We start from the raw sequence: 19,729 nt of genomic DNA, 5'->3' as shown, positions 1-19,729 counted from the left end.
TACAAGTATATCTTACTTCCACCTTTCAGTGAATTAAGAACTTCCCTCAGTACTCGGCCATTATGAGATATCCTCCATCCTCATTCACTACCCCAATACTTTCACACCCAACTTATCTCAAGGGCATCAGCCTGTTCATTCTTGCATCGAGCTACATGTACAGGTGTAGAGAAATGCTTGCCACAAGCAGGTTTTCCCCCTGTACGTCAAAGGGTGTCGTAATGGCAGCATTAACATGTCCTTCTCTGAGGAGGTGAAAAATGTTGCGTAACTTAACGTCACTGTCCTAAATAAAAGTCTTCCCTTTGCACTAAAGTATACTTATGACTTCAGATTTCTCCAAGTTTGCATAATATTCAATAAAGCCCATAAATGATTTACGCGGTTCCTTTTTTCAAGATTTTATGAGATCTTTATTGCTCTTTCCTCCAGAGGACATTGTGTGCCCTAGGTATACAATGTCTTCTGATGCAAGAACTATCCCAATACCCCTATCCCCCATATAATAATTTTCTCCCTCCCTGGTTGCGACAGTTTAATTTTAATTACAGTCTGAACCACATCACAGCATCTATTGGTCAACCTAGTGCCCATCCCCTGAATACGTACTATGTGTATAAACAATTATTTTAAAATGTCCACCCAACTTTGATTTGTACATATGTGGAGTGTCTTTATCTGCTCTCTCTTTCACCCTGTTCTCTGGGACATGCAGAGTTTAAACTGTACTTTACAATTTGCCTGGGCTTTTACCTAGGTATATTCTAGAAATATTTTGTATGCACCATCTCATTTTCAATTATGTTGTAAAATGCTCTGTCATCATAATGGGGTTCACTATATAAAACCTTAAGTAAATAAATCAAATGTTTCTAACAAGAAACATGTACTTGTCACAATGTGGTGTAATTACGGCATCTTGCAACTCAACAAAATTTGGGCAGTGGAGGACACCGTTATACTCCTCCATTGTCTTCACAAACTTGAGTAGGTCATCTTGTACAAGATTTGCCTCGCCTGACCCTTAGACTGTACATCATCCACTGGGACAATAGCAGCTGAGGCTAGATCAAAGGGCAATCTTTGGAGCCGCCACCCGACCTCCATCAGAACAGTAAAGACCACCCAAAGCCTTGGAATTTGCATGCGTTTTACTTTGGAGGGAATAAAAAAAGTTTGCAAGCCAGTTCAGAAAGAAAAGCATTTTGCATGCTTAAGAGCAACATTATTTTCTTAATGTTAGGAAAAGGAAAACGGTCTAATTTTATGTTAAGGTTCAAGCAATGGGAGTTACTCAGTCAGTCAGAATACTTTATTTCGATAAATCAATATCATAAAAAGACAATGGTACTATACAGAGCATACATTAAATACATTATTTATACACAGTAAAAACACAATATTAGACCAGTTAAAAATTTCCAAAGAAATTTTTCATAAAAATAAAAATTTCATGAGTTAAAAGTACAATAAATAGAATAAAAAACATTAACCAAATTGATCACCCACCCGGTCACTTTTTACAGTACAGACGACATACAGATTTACGACCAAATTCATTTATGTACAATTACTCATTTTCCTATTCCTAGTCCTAACAGCACCCACTAGAAAACTAGCAACGTGAAAAATGGTCCTGGGGGTCTGTAATAATTGCAAGTACAAGAGAGCAGGCTTGACCTGCAAGAACCCAGCCTCCTTAAGTATTGGGACCAAAAATGTCATCCTTAATTCCGTGTAGTGACCACAGAACACCAGAAAGTGCATTGTGTTCCGAGTGGAAAAGTTGTCACATGAACACGGCGTTGCCTTTTCGGGGGTACTCCAATTGGGGAACAGTCCCTAAGTTCAGGTTGATCAGATTAAAACGAAAACGAGTTAACAGAATCCTATGGTATGGACGGTTCACCTCATTAAGGTAGATTTCAGGACCAGGTGAGCTGGTTATAATGAGATTAACCCTTACAGTGGATTTTTTAAATTCAAGTTCCTCTCTCTCCAGAGACAACAATTGTGCCATTGCTACCTTGATTAGTGCAATGTCCTTTGGTCTTATTGACTCTGGTGAGGAGAAAAGCTCTGGTCTCCCTAGTTTAAACAAGCTGTTTTTATTAGGTCGAGGACCTAAAGGCTGCGCTTGCGCAGTCTGGGGTCGGAGATTTAATGTGTCTTAGTAGTACTGACTAACCCGCCTCCCTGCCCCGTCTCTCATCCATTGTCTGGCTTCCTAAACGGAGGCCTGCCATTGGAGGAGAGATGCGTCACTCTAATTTAGCCCCGTCTTTTTCGGATTTGGGGGCGTAAGTTTTGCTGTTCTTTAGACAGTGACGTTGTCTGTCACTCAGAACAGCAAAACACGCCCTCGAATCCGAAAATTGAGGAAGCTTGCGGCCGCCATTTTTTTTTCTGCAGTGAAGGTAAGCCGGTCCTCTAATATTCCTCCTACAACTCATCCTTGTATTCGTTTCAGCTCTCCTTCCTCTCCTCCTCTGTCTATCTTCCTCGCCCTCTCTTTCCTCTCCTCTGCCGTCTACGATTGGTCTCTTCCGCCCCGTCCTGCCTCTCTTCCCCCGTCCAATGCTGTTCTCATTGGAGGTGTACAACACACGGGGGCAGCCTTGTTTCTCATTGTGTACATTTGCCAGTGACCTGTTAACTTGCACAACCTCTCAAAGCAACTGGAATGACATATATGTGCTGTGTTGGATCGATGTACATACAGTGTTATGTCGGATGTTGAAATGCGTGCTGTCCCGAGAGCGGTGGCCCACATGCATATACTGTATTTGTGCTGCGGTTCTTGTTTCTTAAGTAATGTGCCTATTATGCCCTGCTAGGTGTCTGTGTGTGTGCGCTTTGCAGAGAATGCTTCCGGGAAAGTAAAGCTGGACACCGAGCAAGAAAGGAAATATATTTGGGGTGGAGTGAGGACAATGTAAACTCGTAAAAAAAGGATTGCTGACCAGCACACAGCATGTAGCGCCGAGAGAAGAGCGAGGGTGAAGCAGGGAGGCTATGGGCAGACCGCTAAAGAAGAGAAAGGGAAACTGCCGGACAGTGATGGGAGCAGGGCTGTTGGGAAGAAAGTACATACTGACCCGATGGGTAGAAAGGGTGTATATCCCACACATGCAGTCAATGGTCAAACAGTAACGTGGGAGTCAAGACTCACTAACTTGTAGAATTCTGATTATCCTCCTGTGATAGATTTGCAGTTGCCTGTGCTTAGTGGTTATTGAAAGAATCACACCTTTTATGCTATCAATCTACATAGATTTCTTTCGCCCTGGTTTGTGTGTGTGGTAATGTTAATGTGCTCCCTGTAAACTCTTTCTCCTGTTAATCAGATTGCGTGTGCGTTGTACCTTTCCATTACATTTTTTGAATTGTACTGACTGCAAACAAACGCAGTCATTCGAAACGCATCCCATTAAGGAAAAGATCAAACCGTGGGGGAAGGGCGGGAGGCTGATCGCCCGACAGAAGCACTGGGAAGTGTACGGTGACTGCGCATAAATTAATCACTGTGTAGTAAACAACATAATATCCCTCTAAAGTACCTCTGTGGATATGTTTTCACTCCTGACTAATTAGCATGACAGCAAATAACAAGGCTATCTAGCCACTAACTGGGCATTTATCATTCTTCTCAGTTAGGAGTGTGAGCAGTGACTAGGACATAGTCCTGTGTCAGTCAGTTAACAACTAACATCTTCCTGTCGTTTGTGTATAGGGTATAATCACTGATTTCTATGCCTCCTTCCACCTGAAATTCATCACTTTAGCTCCCTCGTGCCAGTGCATGTCTAAGTACCTTGTGCATTTTTCGATGCACACATATGACTCATACCAAAGACCTCATATCTGACTGGAGAATGAGCAGGGTGTTCAGTCTAACCCTCACTCAAAATGCCTAGTCCTCATTTACAAGGGGGCGAGTGAAGTCTTCCTCTCTTTGAGCAGAAACAAACTTGAAATGTAAGCATGGAGGGACTGTGGGATAGGACATGCTTCACTATTTTCATGTTCTGCGGCCCTCTAGCCTGGTGTTGTAACTACCATGTTACGCAAAGTCCAGAACCAGACGATCATTTTCTTTGGTCAGATGTGTCTGAATTCAGCCATCCATGCTACCAAGAATTGTCCTGCACCCGCAGAGTACACACTAAATAAAACTGATGTTGTGTCTTTCCGTCATGCACTTTAACTATTGTGAAGTGGGTTTCACGAGCCACTGAAAGAAATGTAACAATCTTGCTGGCAAGACCTCAAATGCAGGATGCCGCGATACATTTGAACTTGAAGAAATATAATCTTGTAAAATTAGCCCTGGAATCCAATCAGGCAACAAGGTACGTTATTACAAGGTAAATGCATTGAATTACAACATTATCAGTCTCTTGAACACCCGATCTGGTACTGTCTTCCGAAAAGCACAGTAGCTAATCACTGGCAATGCAGGGCCTACTTTGGCCACCCCACACCTTATCACAGACACTGGAACTAGTGATGGTCTCTTAACCGGCAAATCATTGCTAATAGTTGTGCTAGTATGTTTGTTTTGTTGGAAACGACTCCCTTGTGAATGCGGACACATCAGGACTTTTTATCCTTGACTTCACACTGATCAGTTTGTTTGGTGGCCACCATAGCCGTGTCCTACACTTTGAAATTCTCTGAGGCCTGACCAGATAGTAGAGGTGAACTACCTACATCTTTGGAAATTTCAAAACAGAACTCTACAGATGGTCATTTGGATGGGGGTATGACCTAGAGACAGCAATGATAGTATATCATAGAATGAACATATTATCTTCACATTTGACTGCACTTTAATTGCTTTGTGTAAGAAATTAGAATATTATTTGAGGTGGGTGGCTACCCACCTCAAGGAATAATCACAGCGAAATGATATGCATTCACCCAGAACATTTCCCCAGGTCTTCTGCTCTGTCCTGTAACATTTGCGTTGTGTCCTCTTGGCACATCTGAGGACTGTTCAGTGCCTTACAGTTGGGTTGGATATCACTACCACGCCCACATTACCCAGCATGACTGTGAGGAGTGGAACTGTGAGCCAATTATTAAATTTTGTATGCGTTTTTATATAGCGTGAACTTTACCCAAAGGTGTTAGACTGCCTTACAATAGTGCGAAGTAAATTACATAAGGAATGAGAGCAGCATGGAAGTAGGTAAAACTACTTGAAGGTACTCATGGCAAAAGTTACATATTACCAAGTTACAGATGCATTCAAGATTATAGAAATATGAAAAGGTGACGTGATTTTGGTAAAACGAGTACAAAGTACATATTTACAAAATTGAGCTCTTGTGAGTGTCATGTGACAATGAGGGCCATGACCGGGGATGAGGTAAATTATTCATGGAAGTGTCTTTGGAAGAGAAGAGTTTTAAGATCTGTTTTGAAAATCCAGAAAGAGGCGGTGGTCCGGAGGATTGGAGGTAGCCAGTTCCAAATTCTAGTCGCATTACCTCAGAAGGATTTCACCATAACTCTTTCCCTTTTGAAAGTTAGAGGTTCGAGCATTACTTTTTCAGCATTGCGAGAAGGCCTGGAGCCGCCTGATATTTTGAGTTTGTTGGCCAGGTAGCGAGGGGTGGAAGTGTGTATGGCTTTATGGGTGATGCAGGCAGTGTCTCTGCATTATTAAAGGTAGAGCTATTGGCATAGCTTTTTTTGTTGTTGTTGTTTTTATTAATAAATGGGCTTGTCATTTACATAGGCAATAGCTTACAATGCCAATAGCTTTTTTCCTTGCAAATGCATGACTTATTGCATTTACACCCATACAGAGTCAACAACACAAAGTCAGTCACACAAAGTTACCCACACAGAGTAATTTGCATATAGCTATCTACACAGAGACACCCTCACACAGACAGAGTCATCCACTCATAGAGCCACCTAGACTAAAAGCTATACACACACACAGAGCCTCAGCACTACACACACAGAGCCACACACACACACACACAGGTACATACACATTGAGCTACACACAGACAGAGGCGCCTACATACACACAGATCCCCACACACCCACTGAGACACACACCCACTGAGACACACACATACAGAGACGCATACATATACACAGAGCTACGCACAGAGCGCCACACACACACACACACAGGCACATACAGACAGAGTCACACATACAGAGGCGCCTATACACACAGAGAGCCACACACATATACAGAGACACATACAGAGCTACACAGAGCTACATACAGACTCACAGACACACACTCAGGGCCATACACACAGAGGCACACATACAGAGCTACACACACAGACAGATCTACATACAGACACACACACAGAGCCACTCATACACACACAGAGCTACATACACACAGAGGTCACACACACAGACACACACACACACACACACACACACACACACTGAGCTACACATACAGAGGCCCACAGTGTCCGGGAATACTCTACTACTGTCTAATGCTCACCTATTGCCATTGTAAATGACAATACCATTTATTTATGTTTTAAAAGAAAATGAAAAAAAAATTCCTGAGCAATGCCAATAGCTCTACCTTTAATAATGCCGAGACCATTGCATTGTAAATGCTTGTTAATATATGTCAGCCACTGAATCTTACTGTAATTATTTAGTAGGAGACAATCTTTCATGATAATATGGTTCAAGGAGATTTCCTGGTTCATCCAGGTCTTCATCCAGCATATTAAAGGAGCCATTCTTATCGTGTCAGAAATGAAGCCTGCCCCCAGTTCAGAGTGGATGGGATATGAGGGCGAGGACTGTGGCACTGATAGGACAGATCTCATGAATTTATTTTCGGTCACCTGTAAACAATGTGGGGCACTGTAGCCCCAAATTGACCTACCATATGTGGCTACTGTGAGGCATTTTGCTTTATAGATCTTCATTAGTGCTACAATAGGCCTTGCCCCGAGTTTTTTTGTAAAGACCTGGAGTGCAGAAGTAGTTCTTGCAAAGGAGATGTTTCTGTTTTTAAGCTGGGGACCCCAGTTCCCTCTCTCATCAAAGGTAATCCCCAGGTAAGGGAATGTGGGCACTCTACATAGTTCTTCTTTGCAGCAAAAGAAAGGTTTAGACTGCTTCTTCCTGGAGCACCTCCCCATAATCATAATTTGGGACTTCTTTGCATTTATTTTAAGGTCCAGGGATCCCATGAAGTTCCCAAATACATCTAGCAATCGTTATAGTCCAACCCCTGTCCGTGAAAGAAGGACAGAGTCATCCGCGTAGAGGCGAACTGGGAAAACGAGTTCCCCTATTCGCGGTATGTCGAGGGTAGCCTCCTTTAGTGCAGGTTCTAGGGCATTGATGTATACCGTAAAAAGAAGGGGGCCAGGATGCACCCTTGCCTGACCCCCCTATCCAAGTTAAAATGACTGGTGCAGCGCCACTCAGCGGTAACCCTGACGGAGGCCAATAGACCAGAATGTAAGTCCGCCAAAAGGTTAACTAAGGCCCGATCAAGACCCATGTTAAGTCAAATTTGCCATAACTTTGTCCGGTTTACAAGGTCAAATGCCGATAAGAGGTCCATGAACCCCAGATACATTGACCCCTCTTTAGCCTTGGTATATTTGTCCACTAACAGTTGCAAGTTAAGGCATTGGTCTAATGTGCTCCTTTTCATTCTAAACCCATATTGCAGGTTAGACAGCACCCCTCTGTCATTGACCCATTCTGTTAGTTTGTGCAAGATAACCCGTCCCAAAATTTTGACCGAGGAATCTATTAAAGAAATAGGTCTATAACAAGAGGGGTCCTGCCTGTCTCCCTTCTTAAAAACTGGGATAATGATGGAATTTTTCCAGGAGACCGGTATGTTGTTTTGGTTTAGAGCGTTAAAAACACTACATAAAATCTTAGACCAACATTTTGGCGCACATTTAAAAACATCTGCTGGGAACCCCGTCGGGATCGGGATCCTTGTTTTTTAGGGTCAGTTCGATAGCTCTTTCTAACTCTACGGCTTCAAAAATCACATGGACCCCTTCAGATCTAAAAAGGGAGTTACCCATTTGATTTTCTGAACCTGGGGAAGAGTATATTTTTCCAAAATGAGTTATCCAGCCCTCATCTGGGATATTAGATTCAAGGGGAGTGTTCTCCTCACCCGAGAATAACGGTTGGTTTACAATTTTCCAGAACTGCCCGCTATTTCTTAGGGTTTCAGGGGCAAGTAATTGTGACCAGGCCTCTTCTTTCAGCTCATTTTTCCTATCTAAGATAGCTTTCTTATAGGCAGATCTTAAGCTGGCTATTTGAGCTTGGTCTTTAGGGGTAGCCTTCAAGGCCTTAAGTAAAGCTCCATGTGCCCAAGAACATCTTTTATCAAACCATCTTTTACCATAGTTTCTCTTTTGTCTAGGGCCGGCGAGTAAGCTTTGGTTAATTTGACTACAGATGTTATCAAAGGCAGTGACCACCTGTGTGTTTTGAGCCTGTTTCTCTAGGCATATGGCCACATCGTCCTCAACCTTAACCAGTACTTCCTGAAAGAAAGTTTCAGGGACTGTTTGACCATTTTAGCCTACGTCCTTGATCTTTTACAACCACATTTAGACCACCCTTGTGAGTCGCAGTTTTCAGGGTTAATAGGTCCACGAACTTTATCTCTATTAACACCGGGTTGTGATCACTGAAGACCGAAACCTCAATCTTATACCTTAAAACTTTACATAACAAAAAAGAAGACATAAAAATATAATCAATGATAATGCCATCGTCTGTTCCTTTAAAAGTAGGGGACCTAGGACCACCTTCCCCGCAACCAGACTCGTAAAGGTTCCATCTTGCCAAGAAGTTTTCGAGAGCTTCCCCCCGTTTAGAATGTTCAAAGTGCATAGATGAGGAATATGGGGGGCCTTCTTCAATACTGGCACACGGTTGGTTACAGCAGTGTTTCCCAAACTTTTTTGACCTGTGGCTCCCTTGACGGAATTGGCAGTTGGCCACGGCTCCCCACCATTTTTTTTACCAGTGGGGGAATGCACTACTAAAAGCTAAAAAAAGAGCAACTATATGTGTGCCTGTTCGGTGCTTTAAGGAAGCTTGCAAAGTTGCAGCCTCTGCTGTATCTGATTTTGGTCAGTTAACACTTTGTGAAACTTTAAATTATGAAAAAGCCTGCTACAGCGTCTTCTATTCCCTCACCTTTTGCTTTTCAACATTCTTTTTCTCCCCTCTCTCTGCCTTTATGTCCTGCTTTCCTTCTCTTCCCCTTTGATTCTTTCACACTTTGTTTTACCCCCGTGCATTCCTACTTCCACCTGCTGCTTGTCCTTGTTTTCTCAGACTGAATGTCAGGTGTCACTTTCAGTTTCCTGTATTTCCCATCCCTCTGCTGCACTCCTCTTCACAGAAATAAAACATACTTGGCCCAGTCGGAGTTGATTTACCAGCCTCTCCGATGCCCAGGTTGCTGCAGTCTGAGCTGAACTTGCACATCAGCCCCGCGATGTCTCGTCCGAGGTAAGCGCTAGGCTAGTAGCGTTAGAAATAGGAACGGGTAGTACCAGTTCCAGAAAATGTTTTATACTTATTTAATTTGGGAGGCCTCTTATGTTGTCAATAAAATGGAGAAAAATACGGAGGGAACACTGAACTGTTTCACTGTTTTCACTGAGGCTGAAAGGGAAACGGGGTATTGCAGTAATTACATGCTTCCTGCCTGGCCTTGGCTGAGGGTCAGACTGAGGTCGGGAAATGAATCCTGGCTGCAATGTGGCCTATTTCTAAAGCGAATTTGCCCCCTTGGAATTTCTGTTTTACAAAGTAAGTACAGGAACAGCAGCCAGCATATAAATACATGGGCTTTGTGAAGTTGTAGCAAAGCAATATTTGAAATCTTTATCTTGACTGGAGTGAAAATGTCACGAGTCTGTGTTTTCCCCCCTCCATAACTCTTGTTCGCCATGAAGCTTTACTGCGCCATGAATGTCATTCATATGCACCTGTTTGCCTAAGTTGTTCTGCCAGGAGTCTACGTGTTCATTAAGATGCACTCCTGTTTTCCGACGAGACTGTGGGTCACCGCACATTTATTTGTAGCTGAAATAACGTGAATTTTATCATAAAAATGTAACATTTGCCGATCATCTGCTTTTTTCTTTGAAATATGTTTTTTTCACTTAACCCGAGGGAATATTTATGACTTTGCAAGGTCACCGTCCCAGTCACTTTCAGGCCATCCAGAGGGGGAAAATGTTTAGCTCACTGTCTACCAAAGAGACTGACTGCACTGGTGCCGATTTATATAGCACGCTTTCTGAACAGGTTTTTCACATTTGAAACCATATAATACCTTTAGCAGGCATGTCACATGACGCCGCCAGCATTTCCTTGATGTTGGATGACCGTAATAACAAGCATTGGAAATGCAATAGGTCTCGCAGCATTAGAGTTAGTGCATTTAGAATTGTTTATGGGTTTTTTGTTGTAAATCTTTTGCATTTTTATTTTTTGTAGCCAATGCTAAAGAATTACAAATCAAAAAAGCAATAAACATTTGTAAAAGCTTTAACTAAAAATCCTGTGAGACCTATTGCACTGTGTGAGGGTCTTTACAAGCTTCCGCCATTGTCAACAATATTCCTTGAAAGCCTAGTCAAACGTTGAAATAAAGCTTAAGAAAGTTTAAGAAATTAGGCTTGATGCACTTATTCATGATAAATGTTTTGGAGATATAATAATAAGAGACTAGTTTGTACTAAAAATAATTGACGGTTTTATAAATGGCTGAGCAAGCTATACAGTTAAGTATAATGCTTCTGCAATGGAGTCTTCGCACATGTTAATATACAAGCTCCTCTTTGAAGTAGTGGTACAGGTAAAGTGCATGTCCTCGGGTTGGTGATTTCCCAGTAAGTTTCTGTTGTAAACTCTTCTGTGGAGAACAAGACTGTTGGGCTTAAAAAAGGGTCTGCATTTTTCTTTTTCTTGCCTAAAGTGAACCAAATATTTCAGAATGTACAGCATTGAAAAAAACAAAAAACTTTCCAAATATATGTAATTATTGTTCCCATTTATTAGCAATCTGTTCGCATCGGTGGGATTTTAGCTGCCAAGTGGTCCACGCAAGTGGCTTTTTGGCCAGCAGAGCTTTGCTGTCTAGAACTCGTTTTAATTATTTCGCCATCAGGGGTTTGGGCATACAGGTTTTTTTTCTCGTTTTTTTTTACAGAGCGACTAACAGGGAAAAAGATGCAAGAAGGTTAAAAGGAAATATCCTGTTTGAAGATATCCAAGCAAAATGCTGAACCTTTCTGGGTTGTGTGAATACAAATCTATAAACCAAAAATAGCAGCATCGGGCGTGGTCACCGGCCAAAAATGGCTGTTGCACAAGAGCTTTTTGCCCATCCGGCATTATGCTCTAAAAATCCTGCGCATCTGGTCTGGCAAGAATAAATACTTGCTGGAGGGGACTCATTTGTGTCTATGCCTCACGTAAACACCAGGGGCCCCTTCACAACACCCACTTGAGGACACTGCCGGAGGTGCGGACTTAATGGATGTTGAGTCCCAGAGGGAGTCTGCGATCCCAGCTGAACGCTGAGACAGTGCAGGCCACGGATGCAGGAGTGGGACTTCTCCCCAGCACCTCTCAACCTCATTCAAAGCGGCACAGCCGTCACCTATCAAGGAGCTGTAGCAAATGGGAGAGTGATGGGGCATGACGTGCACAGACGTGCACACAAGGAGCGGAGAACTTAGTCCAGAGGAGATTTAGGAGTCGGCGAAGGAGTGACACACTGAGAGCGCATCTGCAGCAGTTTACAGAAGGAGGGACTTTTGCGATACCAGACGAGGATTTACCCTTTAAAAACACTCAAAACAAATCCTTAATCAGGAACGGATTTTTCCAATGCTTTCTAAAGATGAAAACAAGACGGAGGGAAGAGAGGGGAGGGGGGAGGAGAAATGCGACACGGCGGGAAGGGGAGGGGGCGGAGCGGGTACAATAAACAAGACGGAGGGAAGAGAGGGGAGGGGGGAGGAGAAGTGCGACAGGGGAAATGCGAGACGGCGGGAAGGGGAGGGGGCGGAGCGGGTTAACAAAGACGGACTGGATTTTTTTCATGCAGTTTTATATATTGCAAACTCGACGCAAAAGGTACTTGGGGCGGAAGCTCCAGTAACATTGCACAAGGTCACAGCAAGATTAAGGGATTTGTCCAAAATCACGGGATGTTCAGCCAACGCTAGGACTCAGCTAGCGGCAGGCAGGCAGGGGAGGAGGGGGGAGGAGAGTAGGGGAGGCACGGCCTAGCGGCCGTGCAATCAAGTAGTGAGGGGGCGGAGCTGGGGGAGGCTGTGGAAGAGAGTAGGCAAGGCGACACGGCGGGAGGGGGCGGAGCGGGTAAACAAAGACGGACATGCACGCGCCCGTGACTTTTAAGGTCAATGCGCATGCGCATAAGCTTAATGCGCATGCGCATTGACCTTAAAAGTCACGGGCACTGCAAGGAATCGCCACGATTCCTTGCAGTGTGGATAAAGAGTGGATAACTCGCAATACTCTCGCCTTGCTCGATGCGCATGCGCATCGACAGGCGAGACCTAAAAAGGAATGTGCGCCTCTTCCAGCAGTCTTTCAAATACGACTTGTCAAATTAAAACCGTTAATGAACGAGCAGTGATTCAGCCCTCTTAACCACTTGTGACTTGTGAAGAGGGTCGTCCGAGGCACGGCAGAACACGGCGGGCAGCATTAACACTGACAGTCATGCTGCGTATGCGGAGGCTAAGTCAGTTAAAGCACGTAGGCACATTGGCGGCATTGCGCTCCTGGACCAAACCCCGGATATTGCAGGTGGCATTTGTAACTCCCCCGTGAGTTGGGCTGCGGCTGGAATGAGCTTCACTTGCTGCATTCAAGGTAGGCGTCAAAAGACGCACATTATTTTATTGGCCCATATTCTCACAACATCATTAGCTTGCTCAGCACACGGCCACCGCTATCTTTCCCACATTGTGCGCGGTGCCCCGGGCTACTCCTCATGGCGCACCGGGGCGCCGCGGCGCACAGTTTGGGAACCACCGGGTTACAGGGATGGATGTTAAAGTCCCCTAAGAATATTATTTCAAAAGTATTCACATTAGTACTATAGACTGACAGAAACTTCTCCAGTGAGTCCAGATTAAACCCGGTACACTCATGGGCACATGAGTTATAAAAATTAATAAATAAAATCTTGGGGGTATCGGAATGAGATAATTCAACAATTAAACAATTTTGGCATCCTGAATTACACTGAGTTAGTGTGCCATTTAAATCAAGTTTAAATAAACTTAATAAACCTCCCTTGGCTCTTCCAGCCACAATGCTAATCGCTGGGATGCAAAAATGTCTGTACCCATCCAGGGAAAAACTGTTTGTCTGGTCCCAGGTTTCTTGAAACGCTAAAATGTCATAGGTTTTTAGGGAATTAATCCAGGTATCGTTCCATGCTTTAGCCTTAATACCAGCAATGTTCCAAGTCATGATCCTAGAGGTAGGGTATAGGGGCTGTGCATCAATCCTCGGTTCAGATGACTGTCAATCATTTTCCTCCAGAGATGCTAGAGGGGTGTATCGATTGGCAAGTAGGAGGGGTTGGTCAAATCGGTTATATGGGCTGGACAACCTATAACAATATGGGTCCTGACTGTTTGGGGGTTGGTTTCCAAATTGAAGAGGAGGAGTAACAAAACATCACCTAGGTAAGGGTGGAAATGGCTTGGGCTGGTCAGTATGTGAGTATGTGGTGTTATTAAGATGATTATAGAAGAAACCGAGAGGGCGTGCACATACGGTGTTATCGGCAATTGATAGGGAAGCCGCTCTAAGCAGGACTGTGGCAACATGCTGCGGATGCTTAAAATTAACAATAATACAGTCCCCCCTACTATTTTTCCTAGAGTTTCCTATCCAACTAACTCTACGGGTAGATATGTCATTTGAAAAGGCATGAAGAAACACACAATTCCTATTCAGCCAAGATAGTGATTTATTTTTCAGGGAGTCGTGGGTTTCAGGCCGAGGCTCAGTAAGATAGGAGTCCACCTCCGGTACATTTGTAAGCACACCTATATATGGTGCGCATTCTGGGGGAAGATTGACTGATGATCTTCTCTTTGCTGCGCTCCTCCCCTCGTTGTTCCCCCCTGTAGTAGTGAATTGATTGCTAGGGGTCATAAGGGGTAGTTGAATAGCTGGTACAGGGGGTGGTTGGATAATGGCTGATAGAGGGGGTGATTGAGTGACTGGTACAGTTTGTGCAGTATGTGTCACCCTGTTCCCCCCATTGCAGGGAGCAGCTGCATCCTTATTTACATTATTGCCCGCCTTTATACTCTTATTTGCTTTGGTCAGGGTTAAATGGGATTTCAAAAGGCCGCCCAGTCTAGTTACTTCTTTTGTTACCTCATCAAGTTTTGCCACAAGTGGTTTGATCATAAGTTCTAATTTTGATTCAATGATACTAGCCAGCAGTTCAATTTGGTCAGAGTTCAGGTTGGTCAACTCGGCCTGAGTTGAAGTGTCAATTACTTCCCCAGTGCTAATAGGTGTGAACCCAGCTTTTTTGGATTTCCTATTCCCCCGCTTTGCAGGTAGCTTCCTACAAGCCCTTACTACTCTTCGTACTGGGGAGGGTGCCGGCGAAGGTGTCGGGGAAGGTTGTAATGAAATCTCCAGGGGGTTATCCAGCTCTGCCTGGGTCTGCGCTGGAGATACAGGTGTTACGTTGTCAGTAATGATTTGCGAGGCTTCGCTACAACTGCGTTCTAGAGAAGGAGTGACTGGGAGGACGCACAAGCTTGTAGGTGAGGCCGGAGGGCTTATCCGGTTTAATGAGAGGCGCCTTTCTTTGTTGATTTTACTTACTACTTTGACCAAGTACTTGTCCATTGTACTCGTCGCAAGAGGGGTTTTAGCCGACCTGAGTTTGGACATTTTTGTAAATCACGATGACAATTACAGAGCGATGTTTAAAGGCACCGTAACTATTGCTAAAGCAAGCTCTACTAGAAGTTACTACAACTTAAACTGCACATAAGGTAATACACAATACATAGCATGCAGAGTCTTACAGGTTTTGAAGTAAGTGGGGGCAGAAATAACCAAGGTCCGTGGCCCAGCCCAGCCTCAGTCGGCTTCTGACGGCCAGCCCTTTGCCCGGGTTTAGCCCGGCGCAGACCCGCGCGCGATCCCGCGACGCGGGGGCTGCAGTGAATTTAAAGCACCTCCGGGCGCCAATCAGGTCAAGTTACTTCAGGTGCTGGGGCGCTGGGGAGCCTGGTAGATGTGGTCTCCCTCCGCTCGACGACCACAGGATGACGTACTGCGGCGGCGGGAGGGAGACACAGCAAAGCTACAGTCACCAAGGGATTAGGGGTCCAGAAATGAGCAGCAACACAGGTACGTAATGCCCCCAAAACAGTTTCGCCGCACCACCAAAATCTTAACTGGTCATCAGCCTTTCTGTTTATAAACACCAGTAAAAGTCACTGCGCAAGATCAATATTACCTTCGTCAACCATCTCTTCCAAATATTTGTTGGATAGCTTACCAGAACTCCTCTCATAGTGTACTGACATGCACTGCACCTTCTTTCACTTCATCCACATGTCCTTAAAGTTGGACTAGCTTCTCTCTAAACATTATGCTGCAAGATCCAAAGTTCTCCCCAACTCAGTCTCTTCCGCTACCAGGACTTTCTTATATGGTGCCTGGAGATAAACCGGGATGTGCAAGTTACACTGGTGGATGCAGGCCAAGATGGGCAGACCTTCGCTTGCCACACATAACCAGACCCTCCAGCTTATCGCGATTTGCAAAAAAATCGCGAAATCGGACGATCTGTTGAAATGCCGCGATATTTGGACAAAAGCCCGCGAAATTTGGCGTTTCCGCCGTCTCCCCCGTTTCCGCCCGTTTCCGCCTTAAAATCCAGCCCCATGCGCACCCATTTTCCATTCCCCAGGATTTCGCGGCAAGAGATGGAGCGAGAGGAGGTCGGTGGCCGAGGGCCGAGAGAGGGAGAAGACCAGCAAGAAGCGGCAGCGACACACACACACACGAAGACTCTTCCTCTTCTCCAGAGACCAGGGAAGCGGACTCGGAGCAGGAGAACAGCCGGCCAGCGAACACAGACAGGAGGTACATCCGTCCCTGCCAGGATCCCATTAGCAGGGAACAAGAAGCTGTTCGGAAGTCATTTCCGACCCACAGAAATACTAAAATAAAAGATTAATGTCCCCCGAGGCCCGCCGCGTCCCCCGTGTGCGGCGGCCCTCGGCGGGCCTTCGGGGGACATTAATCTTTTATTTTTAGTATTTCTGTGGGTCGGAAATGACTTCCGAACAGCTTCTTGTTCCCTGCTAACGGGATCCTGGCACCAGTCACAACATTTTCATTTAAGTCAATGTAATATTATATTACACCTTCTGACAGTATTGTGTGTTTGAGTGGGGTTAGTAGCAAGCAAATTGATCGAGTAAAAGGCAAATTTGCATCTTGCTTTGGAGAGGACACAGCTTACCGCCCAACTTACTGCTCGACTGTTTTCCTGGCATTTCTTAATCTCTCTTACTAAGGCGAAACTTCGTTTTTCTTTCTCAACATTTCATATAGTCCTTGTGTGCAGCTTTTCAGAGTCAACCTGTTTATGCTGTTTTGTACTTTAACCTGGACTGACATGCGTTAAGGAACAATGTTTTGTATTCACAGCCTCATTCAGACAACAAGTCATTTTGCTTACAAGTGGGTTTATGAAATGAGTGGACTTTCCCAGGCCACAACCTTACAAATTTTGCATATTCCTTAGAAAATATAGCAGCTCTTGCATGACCTTTGCCTTAATATATGTAAGGAAGAGGGGGTATCCCCGACTAGAGTTCCTAATGCGGGATAAATACAATATTTGAAAGAAAGAAATTAGGAACTAGTGTTTGAAAACCATGGACATAGAAGGACTAATGACAGCACAGACTATAGTGAGACAGAAAACATGATACAAAATTATTTTATTATTCTTATTTCATTGTGATAAAAAGCACAGTTGTCATTTGGGTATACATAGTTATTGTGTGCATGCCTTCATTAGATATGTGACTTATTGTCTACATATATAGGCTACTGTTGTCAGATCCTATACAGTTTTTATAATGATATGACTGGAATAGGGATCTATACAAGACTGATTTTAGAGATATTTATACATTAAAACATGGCTGAAAATGTCAACTACGCGCGTTTCGGCTGGAGGCCTTCATCAGGGAGCCATGTAGATATCCAAGTTGACCTGAACATGTGATGGATGTTGGTTCACATAAATGGAGTAAGTTGGTACAGATAGAGGATGGTCTATCTTGGCGGTTTTAGCTGTGCTGTGTATCGCTGGCCTGTATTCTGCACTTCAGATTGCACATGTGGAAGTGGTCTCTGGTATTTAAACTATGAAGTAGAGAATGACCACTGTGTGGGTGCTCTTGGTAGACCAGAGACTGCACGCTGTAGGTATTAGTTGGATGATGGATGGATGACCTGATGCTTTGGTCTCGTATTTATATGAGGAGGGGTCTGTTGGCGGCTCTGGTTGCAGCAGCAATCTGCGAGGTGCGCCAACGGTGTATATTTGGGGGGGTCTGGGAGCTGCAGAACGAACCGCCGGCGGTTGCCGTCCCGTTTGTTGATAAAACGTCGTTGCAGTTGCAACGTTACTTCATTGCGTGTCAGCGCGGTATTGTAACTGGGGTCTATCGGCTTCACGGTGTCGGCCGATGGTTGCCGTCCTCTTAACCGCAATGCATGGATGCGAGGTATGGCTGATAATTTGTTATCAGCGTAATTCGATGGTGGGGTCTGGTCGGCGTTCGTCTGCAGGCAAACACGGGAGGGACCTTTGCCTTAAAACATTGTGGATTGTAAAAACAACAGGTGATGGACAGAATGCAGAACAATGTCATACATTTATCCCAGTACAGAGATCTGGGCCAAAATCCATCGTTTTTTTGCTCACCATGCCATTCCAGTTTGAACCCAGCCATATGCTAATCAGTCTTGACCCTGTGCCCCATGGGTACAGTCCAGCCCGAACTGCCAAGCCAAGTCCTCCCTGGACTGGAAACAAGCATCCAAGGACAGGTTTCGGGCTTTCAGCCCTCATCAGCCTGGATAGCTTGATTCCAGTGGCATGGAGAGCACGGGACTCACGTCTGAGCATACCCGTCCCACTCGCTCCGAGACCTGTCTCTGCCTCCAGCATGCCTAGTCTGAAACCTGTGAGGGCTCAGAAGAACTGAACGTACATGGCCAAGATTAACATGCCTTTTAACTAAAACAAATGGGCTGAATTGTAAATAAACAAAATGTACCTAGCTCCATGTTGTCAAATAACTCAAACAGTAAGATATCTGTTTGGTGTTGCAAAAAACCCAAAATAAAATGCCGCTAAATTTCCATTTTTGTGCAGCTAAATTTTCATTTTCAGAATATTTTGGAATATTTGTCTTGATTGATATATGGGTTGTGTTTATTTATTGTTTACTGGGACCATTGCTTCTATGTAATACGATCCAAAGAAAGCATAACAGTGTTACCTGCTTCCACCCAGCTCATTTGGGAGGCTCAAGATCCAGTGCACCCACACAACGGCGTCATGGATGGGACAGGGAAGGTGAAGCCTTCAAGACACAACACCAGGCGTGAACCTTCACACCGGGGCAATCCGCTGCACATGTGTGACATTCACAGGGTGGAGGGTCCCTCAAAGCGCACCAGTGAGGCTAACCCGCCTCCACCAGAGTGCTCCAGGAACAGAAGCCCCCCCTGCTCTGGCTGCTGTCAGGAAGACACATGGTGGCCTGACTCATAACTGGCGGAAAAAGATTTGAACACATCTCACCAACCCTTAATGCACTCAACTGGCTTCCCATGGAAGGTAGATGTATTTACAAACTGGCCTGCGTTACACACAAGGCCCTCCACGCCCAATCCCCCAATTACCCGAACAGCAAACTGGTAAAAGCAGGACAATCAAGAACTCTAAGAAGCACCAACTGGTGGCGCTGCGGCCAGGGCGACTGACACCGGACGCTGTGGCTCACCGCTCGATCCCCGGCACCGGTGGCAGGTCAGCCCAGCACCATGTGACTCCTGGCAATAGCTCACTTAATCTTCCCGAGGGCCCCCAGCGCCGGGATGCCTTCGGGTACCTGTGCGCTTCACAAATACTGGATTTACATTTTACTTCTCATTCATCCCCCCCGAAATTGAAAAGGAAAGCAACCCAGTGCCGTTCTCTCTCTGGCAATGTTCCCTGGATATGGAACACACTCCCTACGGACCTCAGATGCAACCCCTACTTCCCCTGCTTAAAAAAAACCCTGAAACTCCTGCTCCTCAACCAATACTTCTCTGACCAAGCCAACCAACCTAGGCACCAATAGACTAATGGACTCCCCCCTCACGCGGACTTTCAAGGATGGGGGTTATCTGACTGTTCCAACCACTTGCGCTTTTCACTCCTTCAATGTATATTTAAGTGAGATGTATGTGCTTATGTATTTATGCACCCCTATGTCCTGTTATGTAGTGCACTTGTTCTTTTCCTTTGTTTTTGTAAAGCGCTCTGATACCAACGGGTCTAGCAGCGCTATATAAAACATTTTAAATCAAACAAAAATTAATAAACAGCGCCCAG

At 44.8% G+C, this 19,729-nt stretch overlaps 1 protein-coding gene across 2 annotated transcripts in view; it reads right to left on the bottom strand.

Annotated features, from left to right (window-relative positions):
- Nucleotides 1-19,729, bottom strand: part of EBNA1BP2 (EBNA1 binding protein 2) — a 161,647-nt gene that overhangs the window by 141,432 nt on the left and 486 nt on the right. The window contains exon 1 of one of the 2 annotated variants that reach the window (XM_078672399.1): nucleotides 23-67. The exons of the other annotated variant lie outside the window; for it this stretch is intronic. The gene's annotated coding sequence lies outside the window, so the exon portion shown is untranslated. Of the gene's footprint in view, nucleotides 1-22; nucleotides 68-19,729 lie in introns of those variants that run through there. 2 annotated transcript variants of the gene reach the window in all.

Source organism: Lissotriton helveticus, chromosome 1_2 (assembly GCF_964261635.1).
Source record: "Lissotriton helveticus chromosome 1_2, aLisHel1.1, whole genome shotgun sequence".
Lineage (NCBI taxonomy): Eukaryota > Metazoa > Chordata > Amphibia > Caudata > Salamandridae > Lissotriton > Lissotriton helveticus.
This window is presented reverse-complemented; position numbering and strand designations above follow the sequence as displayed.